Below are 20,013 nucleotides of genomic sequence, written 5' to 3'. Positions count from 1 at the left end.
GGGGAAACTCATACCACCAAGGAAGCAGTGCTGGGAGCAGAGCGCGTCCTGTGGACCTGAGGTTCCTGTGCTGAGATGCTCCCAGATCAAGGGAAGACTGATGAAAAGGACCTTCCTCCAGAGCCAACAGAGAAAGAAAGCCTTCTCCTGGAGCCAGTGCCCTGAATTTGGACTTCTAGTCTACTGGACTATGAGAGAATAAATTTCCCTTTGTTAAACCCATCCACTTGTGGTATTTCTGTTATAGCAGCACTAGATGACTGAGACACTGTTGGTGTCCCACCCAGATCCACTGGAATTCCCTTCACCAGCTCTGTGTGCCCACCCCCCAGCCTCTGTTCTTTTTACTGTAATCTTCAGAGGATTGCCTTTGACACTAGAGCCACCTTGCCTGTATGAAGAGTGTACACTGCCCTGTTGGACAGCCCATAATCAATGACCAACAGGACAAATGTACATGTACAAAAGCCCAGCTCCTCCACCTCAAAGTGTGACAAACTCTGAGGGATAGTTGACACTACAGAGCTCCCCACAGGATCAGGCTGACTCTTTTGCTTGAAATAGCACATTTGTTTGGCCCACTCCCTTACTGACTTCTCCTGGGAGCAATTCTTTTATAAATCATTTGCCCCTGAATCTTTGGCTCAGGACTGCTTCCAGCAGAACTCAACCTATAGCTACGCTTTTGCTTATTATTATGGTATAGCATTATCACACTGTATTTACTTCGTCTAAGTCATGTGACATAACCTATATTATAAGCTGCTTGAAGGCAGAGACCATGCTTGATTCATCTTTGGAATCTAGCTATGGCCCTGGTCCCGGCACATAGCTGGAGCTCAACAAACATTTGTTGACTTGAGCTAAAATCATGTCTCTGCTATGTCTCATCACACCATTCTTACCCCTCACCAGCCACTTTTCCACCTTATCCCACACCTCTCTGCCCCTTGATAATTTTGCTCCAGCCACAATGATTTTCTTAACATTTCCTCAAATACTCCAAGCCCACTCTTGTCTCAGGAACACACTACTCTCTCTTCTGCCCCCAGGTACACACAGGGCACCTTTGCGTAAAAGGGCCTTTGTCAGAGAGGCCTTCCCTGGTCAAATGATCCAAGGAAGCACTTCTTTCAGCAACTGGCTCTCTCTAACTCAGCCTTTCTCAACCAGGGTTCTGTGAGAGAATTTCCCTACAGAAAATCATGTCAGTGGCTGTTTTCTCATGCCTCCCAAGGATGGTGCAGAGCTAGCATCCTTCTAGTTGCATAGAAGAAGTTAATTCACTGCATACAACAGGTGCTTTAGAGCATTAGTGTTTAATTCTCTGGTGGAACTGATAGAAAAGGGCTGTTGTAAATGATTATCCTACTTGATATTTCTTCTGAGCTCTTTATCAACATTTCATGAATTATTTATCATCTCCCTACCCCACCCCTCACTAGAATGTAAGCATATGGACTTTGATTCTGTCCCCTTCTTATCCTCTATGCCTAGACCTGGTATATAGTTAAAAAACCAAATGTACTGCCATCGAGATGATTTCAACTCATAGTGACCCTATAGGACGGAGTAGAACTGCCCTATATGGTTTCCAAAGGGTGCCTGGTAGATTCAAACTGCTGACCTTTTGTTTAGCCGCTGTAGCTCTTAACCACTGTTCCACAAGAGTTTTCCTGGCATATAGTAGGCACCCAAAAAGTATTTGTAGAATAAATTGCACAGCAGCAATTTGTGTTATAACTTTTTATGTAAAAGCTTTTCCATTGTTAAAACAATTCATGTTAAAACTTCTATATCCAGAAACATGTATATTATGGATTTCCTGAGTGGTATGGTAAGACAGGAAATGTTAAAGAGAATTAGAAAAGCTAAAAATATTAGTTCAGATAATAATAACAGAAGGCTTTCGTCATCCAAATGTAAATGACCAACTGCTCAATCAGGATGAGAGATGGGGGAGGGGTTAATAATTTGAGGATGTTTTCTGCAACCCTTACCAACAGAAAATAGAGCGGGCTTTCATTCCAAACAGGATCAGAAATTGACTCTAGAGATTGCCGTGGGTGAGCCACTCAGTAAGAATTAATAACATAATTAAATTCTGCATCCTCATGAGGCAGAGGAAAACCAAGAAACCCATTTCATGTGCTCTAGATTTTTAAAAAGGAAAATATGATCAATGTAGGGCCCATTTAGGAGATAATTGAAACGAAGTATTTGAAAAAGTCAATAGCCCACAAGAAAATCCTATATACTTTTTCCCCTGTTTTCCATGAAATAATGCACCAAGAAATAAAAATAACAAGCATTTGGGGGTGGAAGTTAAAAAGAGAACTGGTAGAGCCATATAAATTACTAGAGAAAAAACAGGGCACTTTCCCCAAACTGGCAAGGGAGCTCATGTGAAAAGGATAATGACAGCCAATAAATTATAAATGAGAAGAATAATAACTATGCCAGATAGACTTTGAAGAGCGCCTTGCAAGTGTCTTAGAAACCAATAAAAGGAGATTCTTTCAACATGTGAACGGGAGGAAGTCACTCAAAGAATAGGTGGGAACTTTGATCTTTGTAGATAAAGGATTTGCTCAAGAATGGAAAAGGGGACATTTTACACGCTGAATTGTTTGAGCCAAGTGGAAAGAATAAATGGAGACTTCCTTTCCCATGATGTCCCCAAAGATGAAATAGTTGGAATTACTTGACTGCACGCTACTCGAAGATACTTTACCAGGCTGGACAAAATCAATGTGGACAAACTGTCAGGACAGAGAGATGGAGAATTGCTCAAGAATGGAAAAGGGGACATTTTACACGCTGAATTGTTTGAGCCAAGTGGAAAGAATAAATGGAGACTTCCTTTCCCATGATGTCCCCAAAGATGAAATAGTTGGAATTACTTGACTGCACGCTACTCGAAGATACTTTACCAGGCTGGACAAAATCAATGTGGACAAACTGTCAGGACAGAGAGATGGAGAATCTGCTGACTCAGATGGGTGGCTTATATCTACAAATGTGTAGCTGTAACCCCATTCAATGAAGGAGTTCAGAGGAGACCTGAAGAATCATGACCAGAAGAGCTTTGCTTTAATAACAGGCAAAGTCATAGAGCCTATAACAGCGATTAAAAAATCATTGAATATTTAAACAAAAACCATCTTTGGGAAGAAAGAAAACGTGAATTTTAAAAGTAAAAGAATGCTTGATTTGCTGGTTTCAGGAGAGATGCGCTGGTCACTAAACAAATGAGAACTGATGAGTATCTTCTGGGCTAGTATATTTCTTTCCAACTGACTTTAAGTAGGCTCTACATGATGGCAACAGGGGTACAAACCACACAATATTGCACCATCAATAGACAGCAACGTGCCCTCCTCTGAATGAAGTCCAAAGAGTAGGAATCCTGAGGGATCACGTTAAACATACACCTACTTCTTAACTTCTGTAGTAAAGAAATACTTAAGTATTTGTTAAGTAGGTAACTTTCAAAATTTTCAGTGCTTCAAATGCCCTCATTATATACATTGTCTCACCAATTGATGAACAGAAAATGGCTACTTAACTAGGCATGATAAGAATTACCTGTGACCATGTTCTTTCTATCATTGCTCATCTCTCATGACCTTAACTATTACTTGGGAATTTATTAAACAGTTGAAGTTACAGGTTTAAAACAAATTGTAAACCCAGCACATACTAGGCATTCAGTAAATTTGAACTGCATTTAAATTGATTTAAGTAAATAACTAAAAATTTAGAAAACCAATGAATAAATTCCAGGCTGTCCACTCTTCCCTCCCTACCCCCACTTTTCTTTTCTTTTCTTTTGTACTGGGCCCCCTTCTGGAATTTCATCAGCTATCTCCAGCTGTGTCAGCAACAGCCCTCTGACAAAAAGTTCCTGCTACTAAGGGGGTAAAAAACATGGTCTTTATATATTCTCATAGCTATTTAAGGGACTTCCTGGGTGGCACAAACAGTTAAGTGCTGGACTACTAGCTGCAGAGATTGGCAGTTTGAACCCACCCAGAGGTGTCTCAGAAGACAGGCTTGGTGATCTGTACCTGAAAGTTGGAAACCCTGTGGAGCACAGTTCTACTCTAACACACATGGGGTTGCCATGAGTTGCAGTCAACTTGGAGGCAGCTGTTTGTTAGCTTACCTAATAATATTAAAATTAATGAACAGTAATCCCATTCATTCACTCACACGTGCCCCAGCTTTGAGGAAGCCATCCTTGGGTGTGGTAATTTAGTCCTGATAAGTGTGTGAGGTTTGGGAGGCAGCAGTCACCCACAGCTGAGGCACAGCCAGATAAAACATGGCATAAAACACAAAAAGGGAAAAAAGAGTGAGAGAGACACAGACTATGGTTTAAGGCAGGTGTTAAAGACAGGTAAATGCCTATAGGATGAGACAGGTGAAGCAAAGGAGTGAAACAGGCAAGGACAGTAAGAAGAGTTGGGGACTGTGGTATTACTAAATTGCAGCCCGTTATTGCAACATGAGAACCAAAGACCTGCCATATCTCATGATTTTTTTTTTTTTTTTTGAGACCTAGAAATCTGGATTTTTATGAGAGCTTACCCATTTTTTTAAAAAAAGAAATCTCTATGGGCCAAGCAAAACACATCTGCAAATCGGATATGAGACACAGGTACAATTCTCCAGGTAAAAGGTCAATTCTCCAGGTAAAAGGTCAATTCTCCAGCCTAAAATCTCTCAAACTCCTTCCCTGAACTGTGTCATATGACCACTGCTAGGTTTTTAGGTGCAGGGGTGACTGGGAAATAAAGTTTTTTTTTTTTTTAAGCTGAGTACATTGTTGCAGTAAAACCTGAATTCAGCTACTAAGCAAGGAGACCACACATCCAAAGGAGGGAATATGCCCCACGCTTCGAAATACCAGGTCTGAGACAATTCCACAAACATCTACCTTCTCAGCAACCTCCTTTCTCCCTGCTCTTCAATGTTCCTTTGAGGTCCCTAAATCAAGCAACTAGCCTGAGTATAATGTGACTTGTACTGTTGTATTCCGCCAGGCGCTCCTTGGAAACTCTATGGGGCAGTTCTACTCCGTCGTTATAGGGTCGCTATGAGTCAGAATTAACTCAAGGGCACTGGGTACTGGGTTACTGTTTTATTACACAACTGCATTCAATTAAAGGACTGCAATCACTGTGCTAAACGGGGCCATTATCAATATAGTGTGTGTCTGGGGAAAGCAGACAAATGAGAAAGGAAATATATGCTAGAAATACCAGGTGCAAGAAATTAAAACCTGAATCCCTGCTTTTCCTGGGGCTTTCATGACATGACAGATGTACTTGTCCTGTCACTGTCCCAGTCTCAAGACAAGCAAATGTCTGAGAAGTCATTAGATTTAAATTACTTAGGAAAATGTCTCTGAAGTCAAGAGCTGTAAGAACCAAGAACACATTTCTTGTTTTCACGTCAGTGACCGTTTTACTGAAGAGTTAGATGTACCGACTTTACAGCGTAGAAAGAGATGGCAATAATCTCCTAGGAATGCTGCAACATCAGTGGGTGGGGTTGATTAAGGCCTCTGGACTGTCTTAGGCTCCTTCTAACTTTCTGACCTGCCACTCTTAGCATTTGGTTTTCACGCTCACGGTTGCTTCACGCTCTCAAGATGAGTATTCCACCCCTTCCCTTATTTCTGCACTCAACGCAGAAATAAGAAGGATGTGACAAGGAAGAAGAGGTAGCACCTATATTAAGAAAGGAATGATTCCCCAGGGATGTCCAACAGTCTTCTGTTTACATCTCACTGGCCACAACTTGTCACATGGCTATTTCTAGATGCAAGAGCTGATGGGAAATGTATGTTTTAGCCAGACACATTGCTGCCTCGATGAAGGTCAGAATTCAGAGTTTTGATTTTAAAGAAAAAGTGGAGAATGGGGATTGGAATTAGCAACTAGCAGTACTCCCACACCATCTGATTTTCAAAAATAGTTCACTCTCTTTGACAAGAAGTTGGCAATTCTCTGTAAACCTCATAGACTTTTCCCTAATTTCTTCCCAGAAGCCACTTCTCTATCTTGATCACACACTAGTTGTACTACTTCCTTCTGTGGCCACTGCAGGTTAGGATTCCTTTTCTAGTTGTCATGATTATCTCAACAGAGTAAACCTTAAACTTCTTTCCTACTGATTCATCGTTTCACTTTTTTGCCCTTTTTCTCTCTCTCACATACAGGCACAGATACACCTGGTTTTACTCTTCCCATGTTTTTGAGACTAGAGTGATGGTAACAAAGTGCCCTCATTTCATCCAGTCTAAAATCATCATTGTATCCTTGTCAGTGTGGGATCAAACTAAAGGGCATCTAGAGATAAAAGGGGAACCATTGGCAGAATGGGTACACAGAGGATAGAGGTATAGCAAATCCAAGGGAGGGAATCCAGCCAAGGTAGAACGGACGGGGAAAAGGTTGCCAGGTTTAGCAAATAAAAATACAGGATGCCCAGCTAGATTTAAATTTCTGGTAAATAATGAATAATTTTAGTATAAGTATATCCCAAATATTGTATGGGACACACTGATACTAAATATTTGTTGTTTATCTGAAGCTAAAATTTAACTGGTTACCCTGTGTTTTATCTGGCAACCCTGACCAGAAGGAATAGTGTCCACACCATCACAGAGCTGAATACTTCTACTGAGCCCACTTCTCTAACTACTGACTTCACCTCCTCCCCTGGAGCTTTCTCATAAATGTCTAGCCTGAGAACTACTCCTCAGTATTTTTGGAGACTCATCAAGGCAGCTAAAGCTGAAGCATTCTTTGTAACAACTTACTTTCTTTTATTATTTCCTGGAACACAGACCCCCTTGGGCATGTAGATGAGCTGCAAGTCTCTGCGGATCCACTGAAATTGTGGCCTTATATGGTGTTCATTTATATTCATTCATCTTTCATTTAGTCATTCAACAAACATTTATGGCTCCTTACTGTATTCAAGGCACTAAACAAGGTCCAGAGATAACAGTCAAATAACACAGAGTCCCTTCATTCCAGATGCCCCTGTTATATGTGACATAACCTACTCTCGGGTGTAGTTAACGGTGGTGTGCCAGGGACCCTTGGTGGATCCTGCAGACATGGCTGGAGGCCTTCTTGGCAATTTGCCATGGTATAAGTCTGTCATTTGTGAGCACACGGACTCTGAAAACTTGTTAGGAGCACACAGTGCTTCAAAGGGTAGGCCACGCCATCGCATTGAGTACTGAAGGGAGCTTGAAGTGAGGGATAGTCTGCTATCTTGCATTATTAATCATGAGACTCTTTCCACGCTGGCTACTGTGTAGCGTTCACTCTAAGGGGACAGAAGCCCAAATGAGAAGCAAAGAATTGTAATTGGAGGTTTTCACTATCAAGCACTGTGAATGAAGAGGACACTTAAGGGAGAGAAAGAGTGAGAAGGTCTTTTCCACAGGACTTGATCATAGAGAAACTTCTTAACCTGCCCCTCCAAAGACAGGGTTTGGAGAGAGAGTATGGTGGTCTCTAATCTCTACCCTTTGAAAAAGCTGAACAGTTTAAGGAAAGAAAACTCACAGACAGAGATGCTGGGAAAACAGTGCCAGTTATTTGTAAGATTAAGGGTTTTGCTGAAATAATCAAACAACTAATGTCTAATTCTATCATTGACTTTGGACTGGCAAAGAAAAGAGTTAATGTCAACCTTCCTTTTTCAGACCTCCTCCCTACGAACTCAGAATGCAGAGGTACCCACTTCTCCCCAGCCTCTAGAAAGAAGGAAAAGATCTTGAACATGTATTCTACGCCTGAGGGATGTTGTTATCTTTTATTTTGAAGTTTCTGATGATTAGATTTGAGAGAGAGAAAGAGAAGACAGATCCAAAGATCCCAGATTTATCTTAAAAACGCAGCCCATAGCCAGAATGCTCCTTAGCAGGAAGGATGGCAAGACTTGTTTCACGTACTTTGAACATATTATCAGGAGGTTCCAGTCCTTGTGGATTTGACAGGCTTGTAAAACATACTACAGAAAAGCTCCACCCTTATGTATGGGCCAAGGGCTCCCCTTATTAGGATCTATGCCTCAGGGGACCCATGCTTTAGAGGGCTTCCTTGGAATTTTCTGTCCTCCTTTCGTAGGTGTGGCAGTACCATTTAGGCAGGATGCCCAGAGCCCCGACTGGGATCTACATGGAACTTGTTGCCTATTTTCTCCTTTGGAGCACTCCCCAATTCTCTACCTCATGTGTAGGGTTCACCAGATGCCCCCAAAAACTCTGGCCTATATATCCATGGGGTTGTCCCAGAGCTTCTGGGCTAGGTCCTTGATCTAGAATGGCAGTCTGGTGAGCAGATTATTCCTGATGGCAAAAGCAGTACTTTTCGTGTGGGATCACGTGAGATTGGTACGCCAGGATGGTGTTCAGACATAGATTTTAGATGACTCAAATTGTTTAAATACACAGGGTCTGTAACCCTATGTGTAGCTTTATTAAAGAATTTGAACTTTATCCCACCAGTAAGAGATAGATCAAACTACATTACTCAAAATATAAAATATACCCGTTTCATCTAAATCTCTCGTTTGATACATAAGAAATTAAAGCCTAGAGAGGTCAAGTGACTTGTCCAAGATCACACAGGAGATCAGGGAAAAAACTCTAGTTTGATTGATCACTTTTCCAACCCATTCACTTTATGGGCCAGCAGATGTATCCGGAAAGCCAAAGTTACCTTGACCAAGGGTGTATAGGTAAGACGGGGATATGATATGATCAGCAAGATTTCCTGACTTCCTAGGTCAATGCTCTCTTTTCCCTACCTTACTACTTAGGAATCTAACCTCCCTCACCACTCTTTCCCCCAGTCCCTTCCACCAGGAATTCTAGGTCTACTGATGCCAAAATGTGAGTTTCATACAGCCAATTATCACCTAAAATTGACTTTCTAAATTGGTGTTCCAGGGGTGTCAAAATCATTGGCTGCAACGTGTCTTCACCCCAGACTTCAGTAGTTTGTCATTTATGGATTAAAGAAACTACTTGCCACTATTTCCCACCACTGCTAAAGTTCTTCATGCATTGCGTTTGGCGTGAATCAAGTCTAAGGAATTTGTAGAGTGACTTAGAATATTTCTAATGCATTCTCTACATTGGGATTAGTTTTCTTAAGTATATGGTCATTAAAGAGTATCTGGCACATTGGAGGGGCTCAATAAATATTGTTGAATAATGAATGCAGGTGTTATTCATTGAAATTTTTTCAAATTTTAAAATTAAGGTATAATTTACATATTCTAAAATTCACCCTTGTAGGTGTATAGTTCTGAGAGTTTCGACAAATGTTTACAATCTTGTAACCACCACCACAATCAAAATACAGAACAGTTTCATCATCCCAAACATTCCCCCATGCCGCCAATCTGTATCTGGCCCATAAAGCTTTGCCTTTCTAAGAACACCATATAAATGGAATCATACAGGATGCAGCCTTGTGAGTCTGGCTTATTTCACTTAGCTTAATGTTTTTGAGGTTCATCTATGTTGATGCATGTATTAGTAGCTCATTCCTGTATTCTTCGGTATGTTGTACCACAATTTGTTTATCTATCCCTCACCTGAAGCACATTTCGGCTGTTTGCAGAATTTACTATACATTGATTTGTTTAACTTTCATTTTGAAAAAATTTCAAAACTACCAGGTATTAATATTTTGCCACATTTGCTTTATTTCTCCATGCATGTATAAATATAAAATAGAAGCATTTTATTTCTAAACCATTTTCTTCTTTTTTTATTGCAGTAAATATATATGTAACAAATCCATGTTGAATTTTAATCTTGAATACATTTTTGGTCATGTTTAAAGACCCATCAGCATCTGGGGCTATGTTCAAACCTTTAGCTTACGTTATTTCCCTGTTTGCATGGTCTGATAGAGCTCATAAAGATCCTAAAATTAAGACAAAGCATTAAGTGGAACTTTCTGGTAGCAAAGCAAGGGGTATAATGCCAAGCATAAACATAAACGCCTAGCACCTCAGTGGTGTTAGACCTATTAGAGTCTGAGTCTGGACCCTCATCCTAGATCTGTTTTGGGAACATGGTGGACATTAGTCTTTTTCTTGCCAACTTCCATCTTGTGAATGTGCTGCCCTGACACCAGCATTACATACCACTATTTGAGACCTTGGCTCCACCAATCAGATGCCTTGCAGGCGACTTTGGTTTGGAAGAGAGAGAGTAAGGTGAAGAGATGCTTGCCTTTTTCTAGGGTACCCATTTTCTGGGGAGGATGGCAGTGAAGGTTGTTGTCTTCTCTGGACAATGAGAGGTGTTAAGTTCTAGCACCTAGACCTCAGCATTACCAATATGATCTGTGATGCCTGTGCTCAGTAGCAACATTGGCTAAAGAAGGAACAGCTGTTACAGCAAAAAACAGTACTATTCAGCAGAAAGGAGCCCTGGTGGTACAACGGTTAAGCATTTCACTGTTAACCAAAAAGTTGGTGGTTTGAACCCACCAGCCACTCCACGGGAGAAAGATGTGGTACTCTGCTTCCATAAAGATCTATACCTTTGATGACACCTCTGATCAGTGGCTGATCTCTAAAATCTACATGATACTGCAAAAACTCAACAACAAAAAGACAAAAAACCCAATTGAAATATGGGCAAAGGATATGAACAGGCACTTTACTAAAGGAGCCATTCACTTAGCTAACAGATACATGAGGAAATGCTCACGTTCATTAGCCATTAGAGAAATGCAAATCAAAACCACAATGAGATTCCATCTCACTCCAACAAGCCTGGCATTAATCCAAAAAACACACAATAATAAATGTTGGAGAGGTTGTGGAGAGACTGGAACACTTAGATACTGCTGGTAGGAACATAAGATGGTACAACCACTTTGGAAATTGATATGATGCTTCCTCGAAAAGCTAGGAAAAGGAGGTGGTACCAAGATGGCAGAATAGCCAGACAGTTCCTGCGATCCCTTTGACAACAAAGACCTGAAAAAACAACTGAAACGATTATATTTATGACAAGCTAGGGCTTTTTAGGAGCCCTAAATATCAAAGGCAAAGTTAGAAGATGGACTGAGCAGCAGGGGGAGGAAGAGATGGTTCAGAAGTGGAGAGGAGTTACAGGACCTGAATCACCGAGATCCCTCAGGCACCATTCCTGGAAGTGGCTGCAGTGGGCTGTTAGTAGCGGTCTGCCACAATTTCCTCAGGGAGAAGCAGCCAGCCGCACAGCCTACTCGCAAGAACATGAGAAGAATGGCTCTCTTGGCAAAAGCTAAGTACTTCCATATATTTTACTGTGCCTCCCCCCGACCCCCAAGTCAGCTTCAGTGGCTGTTGACGTCCCTGGGCCTGAGATAGGCCCTGATGAATGCCCAGAGCCAACCTCCAGGCTTTGGAGTAGGAATAAATTCACAGCTGGGGGAAAAGATAATTTCCAGCTCCACTAACCAGCAGAGCTCAGGAAAGAAGTAGCTCCTGTCCAGGCATAAACGGTCCATGGACTTTGAATATCTTTTCCCCCTGCATGGACCTCTGAGGGCCTATTCCAGGAGAATAAGCCCTTGATGGCAGACTGAAACCATTTCAGCTGTGTGGTGGAGAGGTGGGTGTTTGGTATTTGACACTACTTTGCCTATTAAACTAGGTCCTCACCTACACACATCACGGGAAAAAGGACTGGTAGCTCCACTCAGGTCACCCAGCCACTTGTGACATGGATCCAATGATAACTGGTACCTCCCGGTCCTTACGAGCAAAAGCCTTTGGTGACCATGGTCCATCTGCAGAACCCACTCACCTGAACGCTCTAGGGAAAAGGGACACACTTTCCTCACAGATACATGGGGGACGTTTCTCAGCCCCCCACCTTGTTCAGAGCGTGACCCCCTGCTGCAAACAGATACTAGTATCTACACCAATCACCCCTGGCCCTCTAAGACTGTAGGACAGAGCCTGTACCACACACTAGATGATCGCCTACCTGGACACCTGAGCTGAATCCATACGAGAAAAGTGAATGGACTCCTAGACTGATATACCTGATAACACCTCTAGCCATCTGGTGTCAGGACAGCAGAGTTTCAAAGGTGAAACTAATCAAGCTAGCTCACTCAAGCAACCCATTTGGGCACATCAAAAAACAAACCAAGAAGCTAGGATACAGGAAGCAAAAAATCTTGTGAGTGGGTCACTAGGGGTAATAGTGAGTGGTGCTACTCCCATTTCCACCCCTTGATTCCTGGACCCAAGAATCCTGGCTATGGGAGATACAACACCATATATGGGACGCTGGTTTCGAGCATATACAGCCCCTAAGTGAACACTGCCCCAACCCTGCAAGGTATTGCTACCTAGCTGGCACTGTAATTATGTCTTTAGGAGTCCATTCCATCATTCTATCAAACCAGCTGCTTCAGGATGATGGGGGACATGGTAAGACCAGTGAATTCCATGAACATGGGCCCACTGCTGCAATTTATTTGCTGTGAAGTGAGTCCCTTGATTCAAGGAAATGCATGTGGGATACTATGATGGTGGATAAGGCATTCTGTAAGTGTATGGGGTAGTTTTGGCAGAAGCATTGCATGCACGGAAGGCAAATCCATATTCAGAGTAAATGTCTATTCCCTTAAGAACAAAATACTGCCCTTTCCATGATGGAAGTGGTCCAACGTAATCAGCTTGCCACCAGGTTGCTGGATGATCACTTTGAGGGATGGGGTCATACTGGGGACTCAGTGTTGGTCTCTGCTGTTGGCAGATTGGGCACTTAGCAGTGGCTGCCACCAAGGTGGCCTTGATGAGTAGAAGTCCATGTTGCTGGGCCCATGCATAACCTCCATCCCTGCCATCGTGGCCACTTTGTTCATGAGCAATGATGGGAGTACCTGGGAAAGGAGGACAAGTGGTTTCCACAGAACACGTCATCCTATCCACTTGATTGTTAAAGTCTTCGTCTGCTAAGTTCAGTCTTTAGTGAGGGTTCATATGAGACACAAATATCTTCACTTCTTTGGCCCATTCAAAGAGGTTTATCCACATACCTCTCTTCCCCATAAATCCTTGTCTCCAGTTTCCCAATCATGTCCTTCCAAGTCCTGGACAATCCAGCTAAGCCATTGGCCACAGCCCGTTCATCAGTACACATACAATCAATCGCACATCTGGCCATTTCTCCTTCCTAGCAAAGTCAACAACCAGGTGCACTACTTGAAGTTCTGCCCACTGGGAGGATTTCCCTTCACCACTGTCCTTCAGGGAGATACCAGCAAGGGGCTGTAGTGCTGCCGCTCTCCATTTTCAACTAGTGCCTGCATATTGCGCAGAACCACCTGTAAACAAGGCACGAGTTTTCTCACCTTCAGTCACCTGATCAAAAGGAGCTCCCCATGAGGCCATAGGTGTAGACTGGGAGATTAAGGGTATGTGACAGGAATGGAGACCACGGGCGTTTGGGCCATTTCCTCATGCAACTTACTTGGACCCTCACATCCTGCTCAGGCCTGATCTTGTATACACTGCTTCAATTAATGATGGAGTGCTGCCGGGCAAGTTTAACCTTACAACTCTGTGGGTCAAACAACATCCAGTTCATAATGGGAAACTCAGGCCACATGGGGACTTGGTGGCCCACAGTTAAGCGTTCTGCTCTACTAAGGCCCAGTAACAAGCCAAAAGCTGTTTCTCAAAAAGAGAGTAGTTATCTGCAGAGGATGGCAGGGCTTTGCTCCAAAATCCTACAGATCAGCGCTGTGATTCACCGAGAGGGGCCTGTTCTTCAAAACGAGGATGAAGAAAAAGGCATCGGCCAGATTAATGGCTGGATACCAGGTCCCAGGAGGTGTCTGAATTTGCAGTTCACTCCTCCAAGGAAAGTTCTCTTCCAACTGATTGGCTGCTCACATCCGATCACAAAATGGAGGCTGATTACATAATTTCTGCCAAACCCCTGAGAATCACCGCCTAACCAAATTGACACATAACATTAACCATCACAGTGGTGATGAAAATGTTCTGAAGTAGATACTGATGATGGCTGAATAAGATTGTAGAAGTACATAAAGTCACTATACTACACACTTTAAAACAATTAAAACATTTTATTCTATGAGAAATCTACCTGTTAAAATAGTATAAAGTATAAAATGACCTGGAAAAATACTATAAAAAAAAAACAAAAAAATTCCCACTCAGGTGCGTTGAAGAAAGAGTCTGGTTCTGGAGCTGATGTTCCCTAGCTGTGAATGAGGGGTGGCTGTGGAGGAGGTGCGGCAAATAACTCAACCTCTGGTGACCGAGGCAGAGCTGGAGATGGAGGACCTGGTGCTCTATAGAGCTCTTATGTTGAGCAGGAGCAGGATCGACATCAGCAGGTCATCTGGGAGCCATTTCTGGAGGTGGCCCAGGATTGAAATCTACTCCTCCAGCTGCCTGTCCATCTGATGCTGGTGATGGAGCTGGTGACAGAATAGTTGGTGGACTGTGGGGCTCCAGTGTCAGTGCAGGAGCAGGATCAACATCAGCAGGTGGTCCAGGAGCTGGTTCTGAAAATGACCCATGTGGTCCCTGTCCCCAGGAAGTCACAATCTGAAGATGGGTAAAAGAATGAAAACAAATACATGCAAAGAGCATATTTTATAGAGAAAATAAAGCAGGGTGCTGTGAGATAAGGCTAGGGTGTGGTCCAAAAGGCCTTACTAAGGTGACATTTATGTGTGATGAAATGACAGGAGGCACCAGCCCTGCATGAGTCTGGGTACAGTGTGCCAGGGAGAACACGCAGCTGGTGCAGAGGCTGGAAGGCAGACATGAGTTTTTCTAGAGGGAGGGTTGAAATGCAGCAAGTATGGCTAGAGGGAGCTGAGGAGAGGAGGCAGGGAAGAGGAGGACAGATCGAGGACCCATGACCTGGTGGGCTGGAGGAGTTATCTCCTGCTCTGTGATAACACCCCCAAAAGTAATGACTCACAACAGCACACAGCATGCAGTCTTTGTGCGCCAGGAATCCAGGCATGGCTTACCTGGGAACTGCCCCAAGTTCTCAGGAGCCTGTGGTTGTGGTCTCAGCTGAGTCCTGACTCGGGAGATCTGCTCCCTATTCACTTCCATGTTATGAGCAGGACTCTGAGAGTTGCTGGACTTAGGGGCCTCATTTCCTCTTTGTCTGTTGATTAGGACCCTCCCTCACCTCTTTGTCACATGAGTCTCTCCATGTGCAGGTCATACATCACAGCTGCTTCCTGGGGGGAGAGTGAGAAATAAATGACAGACAGAGAGAGAGAGGACTGAGAGACAGACAGACAGACAGTGAGAGAGAGAGAGAATAAAACAGAGCCAAGAAACATTGCCCAAAATGGGGTCATTATGAGTTGAAATCGACTCAGTGGCACCTAACACCAAGAACAACATTCTTGAGGAGCAAGTCCTTGAGTCCAATCCACACTGAGGGGAGGGGGCCACACAGGATGTGGAGACCAGGAGGTAGGATTGTTGGCAGCCATCGTGCAGGCTGCCTACCCCCAAGTCTGAGATGAGGCGCTGGGTTAGATTCTAAATGTAACGGAAGTTATTGGAAGGTTTTATGCAGAGGGTGACAATATCTGACGTTCATTTCATTCCAACCCCCTCCTAGGGCAGACTGGAAATTGAGGTCAAGAGGGGCAGGCACTTTCCCAAGCTCACACCACCAGAACCGAGCCCTGTTTGGGGATCTACTCCATGCTGCTTCCCACCCCTGCTTGAAATTCTTCCATTTCTGAGTTTGTGCATTACCTACAGAGGCAGATTATGCAATAGGTAAGGTAAGCATGGTGATCTCCACATCTTTGATTGGCAAAGCCCATGTGAAATTTTTCACTACAGATTAGTAAGTAAGCACAAGTAGACCTGTGCTTGCCTTGCTTACAGGGTCATCTGCCCCCGTCAGGGATTGTAAATTTGAAAAGAGGCATTGATTCTGTAGGAAGGTGCTCTGGGGTGGGGAGAGGCAGATGCCAGCCATACCTAGAAGCAGAGTATTAGATGTGGTGGAAAAATATGAAAAGGTGAAAACATTCATTACAGATGATCTGGTAAGCAGGTAAGCCCTATGCTTACCTTGACTATTAGATAATCCACCCCTGATTAGCTACAGGTAATGCCAGCCCACGGGTTCTATAGGTGTTATCTCACATATACCTGCTGAGGTCCCTAGGAAGATGCTAGCTAGAATGATCCCTATTGTGTGGGTATGGGGACTGGGGAGGCTCTGGGCAGCACAAAGATTTGTCCAGGGTCACAAACTGATTGAGAGGGATGAGCTTTGTCTGAACCCAGCTCTGTCTGCACAAAGCTGGGGCCCTGGCTTCACCCAGGCCTTCCCCAGGTTTTAGGGGGGAGGGGAAGGGTTGTGTTGGTGTCACTGTGTACAGTTATGGAGATGGCATGGGGACAGGTGAGCATTCAGCAGCCCGGGGGGACTTTGGGGAGGTCTTAACTGACATCAGGCCAAAGTCAGAAGACCCAGCACATGACCTCACTTCCTTGAGAACAGACTACATAGAGCTTGGAACCCTGGTAACCTGGCCCCCACCCAGCTCACTTGAGTGGAGACACTCAAACTAGGAACATGTTTTCTTGTTGTCTCTCATCTTCCCTTGTATCAAAGCTTGAAAGACCCAGGAGTTCGACACTTTCACCAAGGCTGAGACATGGGCTCGTCCCCCAACCACGGAAGCTCAGGCCATTTACCAAAAAGAATCCAAAGGTAACACAGGGTGGCCCAGGGCTGCCAATCCAGGCCAGGCCATCACTGAGATCCCACCTGGGCAGCCCCACACCCCCCCCAGGACATACCATCTCCCTGGCCATGCCAGCCCTTGTCCTCATGGGGTCCCTGGTAATGGGGGCTGGGAAGAAATGTGGATAGAACTGATGAGGCAGAAAGTTGTTAGCTGAGGCAGGGTCCATTTGGGAGAGAGGTGGTGGGGGTCAGGGAAGGAGGCGCCATGTGACCTGGGGAGATCTGGGAGGGGAGTAGTGATAATGAGGATGATGAAAATGGTGCTGCTGCTTCAGGACTAGCACACATTGAGGGTAACCCCAAGCTCTCCACCCCCACAGCCTCTCACCATACTGGGTTCATGGGCCTGAGTCTGACCGTGGCTGGGCCTAGTCCATCAGGTTGGGTGCCTTGGGGAGGCTGGGGGCTGGGGTGGTAAATGTGGAGACCTCTTTCACTTCCCTGTCTTGACCCCCCTGATCAGACAGAACAGTGGGATATAAGTCTACCCAGGGGTTCCAGTTCAGACCAGGCCTTAGGGAGGGACTGTCAGGGTCACAGGCTGAGTCAGCACTCTCACCTGGACCTTCTCTGAGATCCAGCTCACCCTGAGTGGGGCAGTCAACGTGCAACCCTAGCTGCTGGCCTGCCTGGGCCACTGCTGACCCTGTGCCAGCCCAGCTTCTGCCAGATCCTGCTGCAATACTCAGAGGTTGATTTTTCTATCCGTGGACTTGGTCAGGGCTGGATGGTGCTGCCCACAGTCCAGCCCTCCCAGCATGGGGGAACTGGGAGCTCCTCGGAGACACAAGGGCTTGAGGGGCAGAGAGAGAAGGAGGCAGCACGGACGGGCTCTTGATGCCTCCCTGGCCGCTGCCGGCACTGTCTCTGCAGAACTCCCAGCAGGAGATCCCCAAGGAAAAGGAGAATGGCATCACCTACTCGGTCAACCCCAAGAAAGGGACCAGGAAGGGCTGGCACAGGTTCTGGGTGAGTGTGGGGGGAGGGGAGTGGCATCCCCACCCAGAGACCCAAGATGACCAGGGAGGCCCTACGGCCCAGACACCTCCCTGTAGACTTCAGGTCCCTCCCAGGACTTTCCCTCTTGAGGGTCCCCAGACTCCTCACAAAGTAATTAGCCTCCCCCCCCGCCACTGCCCTCCCTGCCCTGTCCAGCTACAAAGTTACTGTTCACGTAAGCCCATGCATATTTTGCGCGTTGCTGCTGTTTTAGCGTTTAACTTTCAACCCCAGGGCCCCAGGCAGCAGTTGGCTGGACTGTCCCTCCACACCTTCTCCCAGCTTCACACAGCATCACACTTAGCAGGCCTCTTTCATCCTAAAGCGCAAGGCTCAGGCTATGACACACCTTTTTCTACAACCTGCAATCTCACGGAACACAACACGTGACCCTTTCAGGTCAGAGGCTGTATCTGACTTGCTACAGAATGTTCCAGAAGAGAGGCCCGTTCCCACAGTGACTGAGTCTCTCACTGCTGCTGGCCCTGGACTGATTCCTTCTGCCGCCATTTCAGCAGGGCTGCAGGAACACTTTCCTGTGTCCTCCTGTACTGACCCACCCAGAATAGACTCCCAGGAATGGCATGCTGGGGGAAGGATGTGCACATTTCAAGTTAGGATCACTACAGCCAGACTCCTTCCCAAAACAGCTGTCGCAGTCCCATGGCCCAGCAGATTGTGATGCTGGCTGCGTCTCTGCGTTGAGCCTGTTCCAGGTGTTACGGTTCTTTTCCATTTTCCCTATCTGCTGTCAGGGTGGCCAAAAGAACTGCAGGGTGGCTTTGAGGCACTTGTTGGCCCTGAGAAGCTGAGCCACCTCTCAGTCCTTTACCAACCATTCACATTTGCCCTCCCTGAGCCATCTGTTCAGATCCTTACTTATGTGGGGGTCTTTCTGGCACTCCAGGATCTCTAGGCTAACACCCTTGGCTGGATCTGGGTGCTCAAAACCCCCTTTAACGTACAGAAAGAAAAGTCTGTGTCTTGCTTATCTCATGGGTGTCTGCTCTGTGCACTGTCTTCAGCTGGGAGGAAGTGAGCTTGCACCAGACCTTCCCCTCCGAGTCAGGAACAGAGCAGGCCTCACCTAGCACAGAGGAAACATCACGGAGCCCTAGTATCAGACAGTTCTGGGCTCTGACCAGGTGACTTTGAGTTGACAATGGATATCATCAAGCTTCTGTTTTCACACCTCTGGAACGGGGTGTTTTTTGAGGACTCACTGGGATACTGCTCTTGCTTCAGGGAGATACCATTGTTACTTGTTTAACAAAATCACTTCAGGTTCCTAATCTTTGTAATCATCCCCCACCTCCAATTCTGCTTGGAAAGCTGAGTTCTCTTTGCTGCTAAAAGCACTTGTGTCCCACCTCCTGCCACAGATCACTGAGGGAGACGGAGTACCTGGTCTGAGCTCTAGGCCCCCAACCCTCCTGGTGGTTCATGGGCTGCCTCTGACAGTATGTCCCCGCTCTGTCCCACCCCAGTGTGTCTGTGCTTCTGACGAAGACCTGGATGAGGCCTGGGTGATGAAAACCTTCAAGGCAGGCTCACTGCAGAAGCTGGTGGAACTCCTGCTGCCCGCCTACCTAAAGCGTGACATCTCCTACATCAAAATCTTTCTGGGAGCCTACAGAACCTACGCCACCACCCAGCAGGTCCTAGACCAGCTTCTCCAAAGGTGAGCACCCCACCCTCCATAGCCCAATGGGGACTCTACCCGCTATCAGCTGTGAGTCTGGAGAATGTCACTTCACCACTCAGAGCCTCAGTTTTCTTCCCTGAGGGGTGGTAAAAGTCCAATCGGCTAGAATTACTGTCAGGACCACATGGGATAAGCCACAGGAAGTGTGTACCTGGAGCCCAGCTCTAAGATGAAGGGTGCTGGAGGGCCTGGGATGTTCAAATTTATTATTTTCCTCTTCCCCATGAAGAAGCTTTCTGCCTCACCCCTCACTGACTACGTGCCCTTGAGCAAACCTACTTCGCATTCGTAAAGGGGAGTTTGAGATTCCATTCAGGAGGTCCTTGGTATAGCCAGAACAGGGAACCCTGGAGGCTGATAGAGGGGCACCAGGACTCTTACGTACCTGGGAGGGTGCTGGTTGGGTTCACTCATTCACCAGTCATCCAGAGACACTGTTCTCGGTATTTAGCACTGTTCAGTGAACAAGGCAGATAAG

At 45.4% G+C, this 20,013-nt stretch overlaps 2 protein-coding genes and 1 long non-coding RNA gene across 4 annotated transcripts in view; 2 read left to right on the top strand and 1 right to left on the bottom strand.

The window, feature by feature from the left end:
* The window catches only part of LOC126068466 (uncharacterized), a 1,054,989-nt gene that overhangs the window by 386,275 nt on the left and 648,701 nt on the right, over positions 1–20,013 (top strand). The window lies entirely within an intron of this gene.
* The window catches only part of LOC126068451 (ral guanine nucleotide dissociation stimulator-like), a 480,137-nt gene that overhangs the window by 100,045 nt on the left and 360,079 nt on the right, over positions 1–20,013 (top strand). The window lies entirely within an intron of this gene.
* Positions 12,875–20,013, bottom strand: part of LOC126068470 (uncharacterized) — a 174,028-nt gene continuing 166,889 nt past the window's right edge. The window contains exon 4 of the long non-coding RNA XR_007515707.1: positions 12,875–12,938. This is a non-coding gene — a long non-coding RNA (uncharacterized LOC126068470). The remainder of the gene's footprint in view (positions 12,939–20,013) is intronic.

The sequence above is a fragment of the Elephas maximus genome, chromosome 27, assembly GCF_024166365.1.
Source record: "Elephas maximus indicus isolate mEleMax1 chromosome 27, mEleMax1 primary haplotype, whole genome shotgun sequence".
Lineage (NCBI taxonomy): Eukaryota > Metazoa > Chordata > Mammalia > Proboscidea > Elephantidae > Elephas > Elephas maximus.
The sequence above is the reverse complement of the archived record's forward strand: the minus strand, read 5'-3'. Positions and strand labels throughout refer to the sequence as shown.